At 50.9% G+C, this 12,842-nt stretch overlaps 1 protein-coding gene across 1 annotated transcript in view; it reads left to right on the top strand.

The window, feature by feature from the left end:
• Nucleotides 1–1,933: 1,933 nt before the first annotated feature.
• Nucleotides 1,934–12,842, top strand: part of PFKFB4 (6-phosphofructo-2-kinase/fructose-2,6-biphosphatase 4) — a 128,042-nt gene continuing 117,133 nt past the window's right edge. Inside the window, exon 1 of the mRNA XM_039547964.1 lies at nucleotides 1,934–1,952. The gene's annotated coding sequence lies outside the window, so the exon portion shown is untranslated. The remainder of the gene's footprint in view (nucleotides 1,953–12,842) is intronic.

Below are 12,842 nucleotides of genomic sequence, written 5' to 3'. Positions count from 1 at the left end.
TCAGCAAAGTGGGTAACTCTCTTAATGGGTTGTTGAAAACCTGGTTCAGATAGTAGTATGCAATTACTATTGAACAGGATTATCACTTTATTAAGGAGCTGCTTCATGTGAACATGCAATAACAAATTCAGTACTTACACAAGAAGAATCTAGCAGTAGGTCTCTTACCACAGGCAGTTCCTAATCCATTAGGTCACAGTAGCCCTTAGCCATCTAACTAAACCTTTGTGCCTTAGTTTTCTCCATATGATATGGGGGCTAATGTTGGGCACTTCAACACTGCCCTTTCACCTGGGGAAACTTTACAAAGGTGAATAAGCAATAGCCGGATTTATATGGGTTTCCTAAATAAAATGTGAAGCACTCTACAAAAAGGCTGTGTGAACTACTGGCTAAGACATGCTTCTGTTGCCTTGAAGCTCAAGATTTTGCTTGTGGTACCACAAGCTTATGCCCTGATTCTGTAAACACTTGTCAGCATGAGTTAGGCCCATTTAATGGAGTTCAGAAAAGTGGAGGAGAAGGAAAGGATGGGTGGGGATTAATAAGGAAAATCATTAGGAAAAAAGTGGTGATACAGCTTAGTACCACTTTTTAATTTTAACATTAAAATACAGAGACTGTTCTTTAAAATACAGGGGATGGGCATTAGTAGGGTAGAGTAACACATGAACACTTTTCCAAGTTCTACTTATATGCACTCTATGTAGAAGTGATAGCAATATGAAACTGCAGAGCTGGTGATAAATTTCATTAACCTGTGTTCACTTTAGCTGTTTTATGCTCACTTATCTGTGGCTCTTGGATTTATTCTAATGTTCTTAAACTCTGAATAGCTTCAAACAACTACCACTCTTAAAAACAAAACAAAAATTCCCTATATGTTGCCACCTCTTAAATGGAAATTTTCTCCTAAGCCACACCTGCTAACAAGCCAAGAAAGGCAAGATACATTTAAGGGCAAATGACAGCAATTCTACAAACAAGTGCCACTGCTTCCATCTTGAGTGTAGTGGGTGATGTGGTGGTTTTTTTTTTTTTTTTAAGGGCTAGAAATGGGAGGGGAGATTACCACTCTGATAGCTGGCTACATTGCACTACTTTCTCTGGAAGGTGTGCAGATGATGATGTACTTCAGTCATGACTGCATAAATATAGAGAAGCTCATTGTTTCCTGAAGCCACTTTTAGACATTGTCTCTTCTGACTCTGGTGCATACGGACTTGGTGGTAGGTATCTTATATGGCATATTGAGGAATAGCTAAATTCAACCTTAAAGCATTTTACAAATGCTTTACTGAATGATATCAGTACAGGATGGCCTAGTATCCCAAAACATTAAATGACAGTTTGGGGAAGACTTGCATCTCTTGAGGCTTTGCCAGCTGGGTATATCCTAGTATCAAGCTGGCAAGAGTTGTATCACACCACGCTTCCTCTTTGGTGTATATCTCACACAAAGTGCATCTTCCCTTTAGGTCTATTAGAACTGTATGCATTAGCTCCTTGAGCTTCTGTGGAGTTAAACACTTTGCTTGGCCTGCCTCCTGTTGACATAAATGCATATCTAGATACTTCTAATGTGCCTGTCACCATACTCTTTCTCCTAATTTAGTAGATGCTGCTGCCTGAAGTGCTGTAGTGGCATGGTCACCCACTCTCTGATCTGGAAAGGGTTACAGCCAGCCCAGAGAGAGGGCTGGGGCTGCAAGCTAAAAGCTAGGCTGACTGGGAAAGCAGACACAGCTGGCCCATGCCCCAATCAGACCTCAGCTGGCCCTGATAAAAGGGCTATGAGCCAGTAGGTAGACTCTCTCTCTCTCGTTTGAGGGAAAAGGACCTAGCTGCTTGGGAGCTGAGGGTGCAGGCAACAAAGCAGGCCTGGGGAAAGGCAAGAGGAGCTCCTGCTTGGCAACTACCCAGGCTGCAGGCCCTGTGCAAAGCCAAACAAGGTACTGGGGTTGCAGAGGTTGCAGCCCAGGGGTTAGGCAAAGGCAGCAGGTCCAACCCCCCCTTTGCCAGTGATGAATGGCTTATACACTGCAGTCTGCCCCAGTGAGTGGGGGCTAGATGGTGACTGGAGGTAACCATAGATTGAGCCAAGGTGGGGATAGAGGGTTTGGGGTCTCCCCTGGGTGAGGAGACCTAGAGAGTGGGGGTGCTGCCAGGGGGCAGCACCCCAGGTAAAGGGGCACAGGGATCTGGGACAAGCAGGACATTAGCCAGCAGAGGGTGCTCTGGAGCTAGAGCTAATTCCCAGGATGACCAGTGGGAGGCACTGTGCTGGAGAGTTGCTGCTGCAAGGCTATAGGTACCCTTAAGCAAATGTACCAAAAAGGTACAAATAGGGAGGCATAACTGGAGAACTGGGATTTCAGACTAAAGTGCATATATTTTAAGTAACAGATATGATTAATAGACTTACACACACCACAAATAGTATATGGTGGGTTTTATTTGTGCATTTACAAAATATTCTTTTCATATCTTGGGTTGCCTTCATGGCTGTGGGCAGTTGATTCTCAACCATCTTTTAGGTGGGCTCTTGTAATTCATTCCATAATAGTTTTGGTGAAGTTAATTTCCATAACTTGCTTTCTCCTTAATGAAGAATCAGCTTGATCTCTTCCTTCTCTCCCACCCCCAACAAAAGAAGTTGATTGCTCTTTATTGGAATGAACAGGGTTTTTTTGTTTTTTAAATTGTAGTGGTAAGCTATCACTTTTTTCTTTCCCTTTACATTTTGCTATTCAAATACTAAGCAATAAAGCAGGGACCCCTACATCTAGTTAAATTAGAAACAAATGTCTAAAACAAATCCCAAGAGATTTTTAAGTGTTTTACAAATGTACTTTGCCTTACCCTTCTCCTCAATAGTCTATTAGAAAAAGAAACCCTTTCAATTGATTACATTCTAGTTCAGGTAACTGCAAATGATCCCACCTGAAATAGAGACTAGCTCAATATTTTAACACTATACAGTAGGGTGAACGGGACATAGAAAAATGTATGGCTACTGACCATACTAAACTGTGACAGGGAGGCAGTAACAGCATTTAAAATTTCCATCCATCCAAACAAGCTGTTACTCGTGTGCATTCTCCTACTTCAGTGGAACAAGACACAAGTGCTATTACTCATGAACAGGGTCTACTGTCAGTTGCATTATGTTCCAGTAACTCAAAGTACAGCTGTTTGGATCTGGGCTGCTTCCTGAGGCAAGGCAGGATCATGAGGTACCTTGCTACCAGCTGCCCTTACGGTGAGGAAGCTTTGTCCATGCCTGGAAGGAATCCGATCTCTGACTTCACAGACACAAGTGCACTTCTCTCAGGCCTTGTCTACATTGGTAAGTTTCTGCGTAGTAGAGCAGCTTTCTGCATTGTAACTCCCAAGGTGTACACGCTGCCAAGCCACTTAGTGTGCAGAAACTGCACAGTTGTAATGCTTTAAAAATCACCCCAAGGAGAGGCGTACAGCTTTCAGTGCTGGGGCTACAGCACTGTGGTGCCAATGTAGACACTGGTCGATTACAGCACTGCGAGTGGCTTCCAGGAGGTGTCCCACAATGCCTGTTCTCACCTCTCTGGTCATCAGTTTGAACTCTACTGCCCTGCCCTCAGGTGACCAACCATCAGCCCCACCCCATAAATTCCTTTGGAATTTTGAAAGTCACCTTCCTGTTTATTCTGTGATGTGTGCAGTGGTCTCAGTGCATCTTTCCAGGTGGCCATGCCTGCTCCATACAGCAGGTGACTCCCCCCCGCCCCGCTTGGAGCAATACCAAGCTGCTGGACCTCATCAGCATTGGGAGAGAGGAGGCTGTCCAGTCCTGGCTGCACTTCAGCCATAGGAATTATGATACCTAAGGACAGATTTCACAATGCATGATGGAAAGGGGCCATGACCAGGACACACTGCAGTGTAGGGTCAAAGTAAAGGAGCTGCAGAATGCCTACCACAAGGTGCGGAAGGCAAACTGCCGCTCTGGTGCTATGCCTACGAGCTGCCGGCTCTACAAAGAGTTGGACAGGATACGCGGGGGCAACCCCACCTCCACTCCGAAGGCCACTGTGAATACTTTAGTAGATTGTGTGCCAGTTGAGAATGGACCAAGCCAGGATGAGGCAATTTTGGATGATGATGTGGAGGGGGAGAGGACAAATCAGAGGTCAGATGTATGCAGCCAGGAACTCTTTTCCACCCCAGAGGAGGCTAGCCAGTCACAACTGTTGGATCTTAGCAAAGTGCAAACAGGAGAAGAAGCCCCTGGTACGTGGATTTGATTTTTGGGAATTGCTGAAACAAGTTGTTGGGAGCAGGAGGGTTGCAGGTAGCAGACTTGTGTCTGTATCAGGGCCAACTCTAGGCACCAACAAACCAAGCATGTGCTTGGGGTGGCACAATTTCAGGGCATTTTTTTTTTTTGCTTTGGCAGTTGTGTTCTTGGAGGGGTGCGTGTTTTTGTGTGTGTGTGTGTGTCAGTGGTGGTTTTTTTGCTTGGGGTAGCAAAAAACCTCGAGCTGGCCCTGGTCTGTATGATGCACATACCACAACATGCCTAATCTGAGTGGCAGAACAAGGTGTTGATTGACTCCTTCACTTCACGGGAAGCTGCCTCCAAGATCTCCAGGAAACTCTCATGGAGCTACTGGGCAATCTGCTGCTGCAGGTTCTTTGGCAGAGCTGCTTTGTTTCTTGTCCCATTAACAGTAACTTTCCTGTGCCATCATGGGGGCGGAGAGGGATGGGACCAGTACTGCACACAGGCAAGCTGCATAAGGGCCATAGTAGAAGCTGCAGTCTTGGAGAAGACCCTCCCTTGATTTTCCTGCTCACCTTCAGTAGCAAGATAGCTTCCATAATGAACACAGCCTGCAGAAAATGTGGGGACAGGAATGATTATCAGCACCCGCCTCTTCCCCTCCCCCCCTCCGCCCACACACACAGTGCTGGCTCTCCCTAAGAGCCACATGCCCAGTATACAGTAGGGTCCATGAACACTGATTTCCCCTGCAGCTACTCACCATTTTGGGGATGTCGTGGCTCATGTGTGCTTGCCTTGGGTCAGCCAGTTGGTGACAGGTGTATGAGTACTGGCTGTGTTTTAAATCACTGAATCTATTCTGTGTTGCAAACAATACTGCTTCTGTAAAATGTTGCGTTTTGGCTTCACAGAGATGACATTGGGAGCCCAGCCTCCTTCTTTGTTGTTGCTGGCTGAATGGCTGCGCAGAATTAGAAAGAACTATGGACTTTCTGCGTGAGGTTATGTACGCTGCGGCCAAAAAATGAGAATTGAAGGAGTGGCAGGACAGGAAGAAGAGGGACTGAAAGGAGAATGTGGAATGGTTCTTAAATGTTATGGAGTACCAAGCGGACATGCCAGCCGCTACTACCACTGCAAATCGAGCAGCTCTGTGATGTCACAAAACTTTCCCCTGTACCCCCCAGACACCACCAACATATTCTTATCAACCTCTTAGGTCCAGTCTGTATGGGTGGCATTCCACTCCTCTGCTGTCTCAGTACACACTGCACTCAACACCCATCCCTCTGCAGTTTAGTCCTGCTGAAGTACAGTACCCACTGCACTGTACTCTAAAGGAGAAGGTTGGATATGATCCCTGGATCCCCCACCTCCTCCCAGACCCCTCAGTACTGATGTGGGTTTTTTGGTTCTCTCTCCTCTAGTTGTTTGCTTTCAAACTAACACAATTCTTTTATTAAAAAACAATCTTTATTCTATTAAAAGTAAACAGAGCCCTGCAAAGCCTCAGACACATCTTAAACCTTAAACAAAATGTATATCTCAAATAAAAAAAGTAAGAGCTCCACCAAAAAGGCACCATAACTAAACAACAGAATAAAAGAGGTTAAGAGCCAAAAGGCATCCTTTAAAAATTGATCATTATGGCCCTGCACTATGCCCCTCTAATAGACCTGGTCTCTGGCTGTTTAAGTTCAACCTCCAGGTGCTGAGCCTCAGTGCTCCAGCCTTAAGTGAAGCTTTTACCCGTTCCTTCACAAATATTATGGAGCTTACAGCACATGGCTATAAGTATAGGAATATTGGCATTGGCCATGTCCAGCTTCTCATATAGGCAGCACCAGTGGGCCTTTAAATGGCCAAAAGCACACTCAACAGTCATTCTGCACTTGCTCAGCCTGTTGAACTGCTCCTTGTTGCTGTCAAGTTTCTCCGTGTATCGCTACATAAGCCATGGCATTAAGGGAGAGATGGAGTCTCCCACAATCGCAGGAGGCATTTTGACTTCCCCTAGAGTGATGTTCTGGTTGAGGAAGAAAGTCCCTGCTTCCAGCTTCCTGAACAGTCCAGTGTTCTGAAAGATGCCTGCATCATGCACCTTTCCGGACCAGCCTGCGCTAATATCTGTGAAATGCCCATAGCGATCCACAAGTGCCTGGAGAACCATAGAGAAATACCCCTTGCGATTAATGTACTTGATGGCTAGGTGGTCTGGTGCCAGAATTGGAATATTTGTGCCATTGCCCCTCCGCAGTTAGGGAAGTCCATTTGTGCAAAGCCATCCACAATGTCATGCACATAGCCCAGAGTCCTGGTCTTTTGGAGCAGGATGCTATTAATGACTGCACACTTCTGTCAACACGAGTCCAACGGTTGACTTCCCCACTCCGAACTGGTTAGTGACCTATTGGTAGCAGTCTGGAGTAGCCAGCTTCCACAGTGCAATAGCCACGTGCTTCTCCAGTGGCAGGGCAGCTCTCATTCTCGTGACCTTGCGATGAAGGGCTGGGCTGAGCTCATCACACAGTCCCAGGAATGTGGCTTTCCTCATGCGAAAGTTCTGCAGCAACAGCTCATTATCCCAGACATGCATGACGATATAATCCCACCACTCAGTGCTTGTTTCCCGAGCCCAAATGTGGCGTTCCACTGTGGTCAGCACTTCCAGGAATGCCACAAGCAATCTTGTGTCATAGCTACTACCAGTGATGAGCTGCTAAAATCTTAACAACCGGTTCCCTATAAAAAGTTCTGATTTAAGGGATGTGCCACAGTATGTATTTTTTGTACCAATAGGGTTACCATACGTCTGTATTTTCCCGGGAGGAATTTTTAAAATTTACCACCCAGACAGCGATTTAAGAACCAAAAAGCCTGGCATCTCTGTGAAAATACAGATGTATGTTAACCCTACCTAAAGTTCTTTTTTAAAAAGATGGGCCTGAAATAGAAATGAGCTCCATTTCACATGTGTGGGTCCCCGCCACTCCCTGGGGGTGTGCTAGGGTGACCAGATGTCCCAATTTTATAGGGACAGTCTCAATTTTTGGGTCTTTTTCTTATATAGGCTCCTATTACCCCTCACCCCGTCCCGATTTTTCACACTTGCTGTCTGGTCACCCTAGGGTGTGCACATGTGGGGGTCCCAGCTGCTCCCTGCCCCCCCCTCATTGAAACAGGTGTGCAGGGTTAGTGCCCTGGAAACTGCAGGGCACCAGTGGACATGGGGCTGGCTGCAGACACGGGCGTGGGGCAGGGCTAGCTGGAGGCAGGGAGTGTGACATGGGCTGGCTGCAACAGGAGCTGGCTGTGGGCAGGTGGTGCAGACAGGGGCTGGCTGTGGGCAGGTGGTGCAGATAGGCTGTGGCGGGGAAAAGGGGCTGTGGCAGGGGTCGGGGATGGCAGGGCTGTGGGCAGGGGCTGACTGCGGACAGGGGCTGCGGGGTGGCAGGGGTTGGCTGCAGGCAGGGACTGTGGCTGGGGGCAAGGGGGTGGCAGGGGGCAGGAGGGATGGCAGGGGCTGTGGAAGGACGGATGGCAGGGGCTGGCTGTGGGCAGGGGATGCAGGCAGGGGTGGCTCTGGGCAGGGGAGGGCAGGGAGGGGCTGGCTGTGGGCAGGACAGATGGCAGGGGGGTGGCAAGGGCTGGCTGCCGGCGGGGAGGGTGGCAGGGGCTGTGGCAGGAGGGTGGCAGGGGCTGGGGCAGGGGCAGGGGCTGTGGCAGGAGCTGTGGCAGGACGGATGGCAGGGGCTGGCTCTGGCCAGGGGTGCAGACGGGCTGGCTGGGGGCAGGGGGCAGAGGCTGTGGGTGGCGGAGGGTGGCAGGGGCAGCTGTGGGCGGGGAGCAGGGGTGCAGACACTCACACAGGGAGAGCGGCTGGGAGCAGGAGGTGGCTGCGGGCAGGGACTGTGGGCGGGGGCCAGGGGTGCAATGGGGGGTGGCTGTGGGCAGGGGGGTGGCAGGGCAGGAGGTGCGGCAGGGGCTGGCTGCAGGCAGGGGGTGCAATGGTGGGTGGCAGGTCAGGGGGTGCAGACGGGCTGGCTGCGGGCAGGGGAGGGTAGCAGGGCAGGGGGTGCAGACAGGGGCTGGCTGCGGGCAGGGGGTGCAATGGGGGGTGGCAGGGCATGGGGTGCAGACAGGGGCTGGCTGCAGGCAGGGGGTGCAATGGGGGTGGCTGTGGGCAGGGGTGGCAGGGCAGGAGGTGCGGCAGGGCTGGCTGCAGGCAGGGTGTGCAATGGGGGTGGCAGGGCAGGGGTGCAGACAGGGACTGGTTGCGGGCAGGGAGGGTGGCAGGGCAGGGGTGCAGACAGGGGCTGGCTGCGGGCAGGGGTGCAATGGGGGTGGCAGGGCAGGGGTGCAGACGGGCTGGCTGTGGGCAGGGAGGGTGGCAGGGCTGGGGTGCAGACAGGGGCTGGCTACGGGCAGGGGTGCAATGGGGGTGGCAGGGGTGCAGACAGGGGCTGGGGGCAGGGTGACAGGGGCTGGCTGCGGCAGGGGTGCAGGCAGGAGAGCGGGGTGCAGACACTCACACAGGAGAGCGGCTGGGAGCAGGAGGTGGCTGCAGGCAGGGGCTGCGGGCGGGGGCAGGGGTGCAATGGGGGTGGCTGTGGGCAGGGGTGGCAGGGCAGGAGGTGCGGCAGGGGCTGGCTGCAGGCAGGGGTGAAATGGAGGCAGGGCAGGGGTGCAATGGGGTGGCTGGGCAGGAGGTGCGGCAGGGGCTGGCTGCAGGCAGGGGTGCAATGGGGTGGCTGTGGGCAGGGGTGGCAGGGCAGGAGGTGCGGCAGGGGCTGGCTGCAGGCAGGGGTGCAGACGGGCTGGCTGCAGGCAGGGGTGCAATGGGGTGGCTGTGGGCAGGGGTGGCAGGGCAGGAGGTGCGGCAGGGGCTGGGTGCAGGCAGGGGTGCAGACAGGGGCTGGGTGCAGGCAGGGGGTGCAATGGGGGTGGCTGTGGGCAGGGGGGTGGCAGGGCAGGAGGTGCGGCAGGGGCTGGCTGCGGGCAGGGGGTACAATGGGGGGTGGCAGGGCAGGGGGTGCAGACAGGGGCTGGCTGCGGGCAGGGGGTGCAATGGGGAGTGGCAGGGGGTGCAGACAGGGGGCTGGGGGCAGGGTGACAGGGGCTGGCTGTGGCGGGGGGGTGCAGACACTCACACGGGAGAGCGGCTGGGAGCAGCCCAAGCAGCAGGAGGCAGCCGGGGACCCACCTGGCAGCAGCAGGAGCCCCAGGCCCAGAGGTCCGAGGTCCAGCAGCAGCAACAGGGCCAGGAGGCAGCTCACATACCTCCCGCAGTGCAGCACGGTTCCCCCTGGTGGCCGGGAGGAGGAATTACACCCTTCCCAGCCAGAGCCCATCAAAGCTTCCCTCGCAGGGAAGCCAGTTAACAAGCGATTCTAAAACGGCTTCTAAATTTAACAACCGGTTCGTGCGAACCGGCTCCAGCTCACCCCTGGCTACTACGCGTGGCAAGATCAGTGTAGCACTCCTCTTGCCTTTGTAGTTTAAGGAATAACTCCACTGCCACTCATGACGTCTCAGTCAGAGTGAGCAGCATACTGGCCAACAGTTTGGGATCCATTCCTGCAGGCCGAAGAGGCAGAGTGTGCAGTACACAAACAGTTGAAAGATGGCGCCAAATGCAGATGGAAGCACAGGGATTTCTGGGATGTGAAGAAATACATCACGGGTTATTGGGACAGGACCCAGGATACCTCACGACCCCCTCTGCCTTCCCGTCTGAGCAGCAGAAGAGAAAGAGATGCTCTGTGGGATAGCTGCCCAGAATGCACCTCTCTGAATATCACCGCAAGTGTGAACACGCTATTGCACAGGCAGCTGACAGTGTGAACACACAACAGAGATTTCCCTTCTGTGCTTTCTGAGTGGTGCTGTAACTTTTCCAGTGTAGACATACCCTCAGTCAATGGAGTCGCTGCTCCCCTTATGCAGGTTAGCGATAGGCATAGTCCACCCCCTGAGTACTCCTAGCATCATCCTGCAGAGGCCAGCCTCTGGACCACTAGATGTTCACAGAATTTCCAGATCCTCTGTCCCAGGAGGAACAGTTGACCACCATCTTGTCCACTACAGTATGGGACACCGCTCTGCTTAACCTAGAGCATTTCAATATGTTTACAAAGAAAACAATAAAATGGGAGATTTCAACTATTCCCCTGTTGACTGCATAGATGTCATCTTAGGAGGAGATGCAGAGAGAAAAGTTCTAGATACTGTTAATGACTGCTTCTTGTCCTGGAAGCCCCAGGAGAGAGGTAATTCTTGATTTAGCCCTACATTCAGAACAGGCTCTAGTCAAAGAGGTAAATATAGCTGAACTGCTTGGTAATCGTAATCTAATAAATTTAAACAGTCTTGTAGGGGGAAAATACTAAAGAAACCCATCCCCCTAGCATTTCACTTCAAAAGGGGAACGGCATAAAAATGAGCAAATGAGTCACGTGGAAATTAAAAGGAATAGTCACAAGGGTAAAGTGCCTGCAAGCTGTATGGAAACTATTTAAAAACACCATAATAGAGGCTCAACCTAAATGTATACCTCAAAAAAAAAAGGAAAAAAAAGGCACTGTAACTAAACAACAGAATAAAAGAGGGGATTAGAGCCAAAAGGCATTCTTTAAAAATTGGAAGTCAAATCCTATTGAGGAAAATAGAAAGGAGCATGAACTCTGGCAAGTCAAATGTAAAAGTATAATTGGGCATGTTACAAAAGAACGTGAAGAGGAACTAGCAAAAGACACAAAACATAACAGCAAAATGTTTTAAAGTACATCAGACGCAAGATGCCTGCCAAACAATCAGCAGGGCTATTGGACACTTGAGGTGCTAAAGGCGTACTCAAGGAAGACAAGGCCGTTGCAGAGAAGCTAAATGAAATCTTTGCATCAGTCTTCACAGCAGGTGATGTGAGAGAGATTCCCACATCCAAGCCATTCTTTTTAGGTAACAAATCTGAGGAATTGTGGGCAGTAGAAGAGGTTTTGGAACAAACTGATAAACAGTAAAAAGTCACCAGGACTAGATGGTATTCACTTAAGAATTCTGAAGGAACTCAAATATGAAATTGCAGAACTACTAACTGTGGTAGGTAACCTACAGCTTAAATCTGCTTCTGTACATGTGACCAGAGGAGAGCTAATGTGATGCCAATTTTTAAAAATGGTTTGAGAGGGGATCCTGGCAATTGCAGACAGGTAATCCTAACTTCAGTGCCAGGCAGATTTGTTGTAACTATAGTAAAGAACACAACAATCAGACACTAGATGAACACAATATGTTGGTGAAAAGTCAACACAGCTTTTGTAAAGGGAAGAAGCTATCATACGCTGTGCCTCCCCAAACAGCCAGGTGTGGCCCCGCCCATGCTCCATCCCCAGTCCCCCTCCTGCTTCATGCTCTGCAAATCAGCTCTTCCCATGGGCTGTGTCGGAGCTGGGGCTTGGGCTGTGCCACCCACCCTCCAGGGATGGGGCTGTGCTGCCTGACTCCCAGAGCTCCAGACTGTGGGTGCTAGCCTGGAGTGGGGGCCAGCAGCCACAGTGGGGGGCTCTGTGCACTGGTAGGGGTGTGTGGAAGGGGCAGGGCTTTGGGTAGAAGGGGCAGGGCTGGGAGCTAGGCTCCCAGCGATTCACACGCCTCCCATGATATAGGGAAATCAAGCCTCACCAGTTTATTAGAATTCTTTGAGGGGATCAACAAAAGTGGACAAGGGTGATCAGTGGGTATAGTGTACTTGGACTTTCAGAAAGCCTTGGAGAAGATCCCACACCAAAGGCTCTTAAGCAAAGTAAGCAGTCCTGGGATAAGAGGAGAGGTTCTCCCATGCAGGGCCGGCTCCAGGCCCCAGCACGCCAAGCACGTGCTTGGGGCGGCATGCCGCGGGGGGCACTCTGCCAGTCGCCGGGAGGGCAGCAGGCAGCTCCGGTGGACCTCCTGCAGGTGTGCCTGCAGAGGGTCCGCTGGTCCCGTGGCTCTGGTGGACCTCCCACAGGCATGCCTGCGGATGCTCCACCGGAGCCGCGGGACCAGCGGACCCTCCGCAGGCACATCTGCAGGAGGTCCACTGGAGCCGCGGGACCGGCGACCGCCAGAGCGCCCCCGCGGCGTGCCACCGTGCTTGGGGCAGCGAAATTGCTAGAGCTGCCCCTGCTCCCATGGATCCATAACTGGTTAAAAGACAGGAAACAAAGGGTAGAAATAAATTATCAATTTTCATAATGGAGAGAGGAAAATAGTGGTGTCTCCTAAGGAGATGTAATGGAACCAGTACCCTTCAACATATTCATAAATGACCCAGAAATAGGGCTGAACAGTGAGGTGGCAAAATTTGCAGACAACACAGAATCACTCAGGATAATTCAAAGCAGAAGTTTCCATGAAGTTTGCAGGCATTTCTCTTTTGTGACTGTACCTTTTACTTTCCATTTAAGTAGCTTCTTTATTTTTGTGTACTTCCTCTTTCTGAAATTAATTATTACTGTGGTGGGCTTCTTTGGTATTTCTTCCTGCCCCCAAGGATGTTACATTTACTTATATTATGGTCACTATTACTGAGCTGTTC

Source organism: Mauremys reevesii, linkage group 7 (genome assembly GCF_016161935.1).
Source record: "Mauremys reevesii isolate NIE-2019 linkage group 7, ASM1616193v1, whole genome shotgun sequence".
In the NCBI taxonomy this organism is placed as follows: Eukaryota; Metazoa; Chordata; order Testudines; family Geoemydidae; genus Mauremys; species Mauremys reevesii.
The sequence above is the reverse complement of the archived record's forward strand: the minus strand, read 5'-3'. Positions and strand labels throughout refer to the sequence as shown.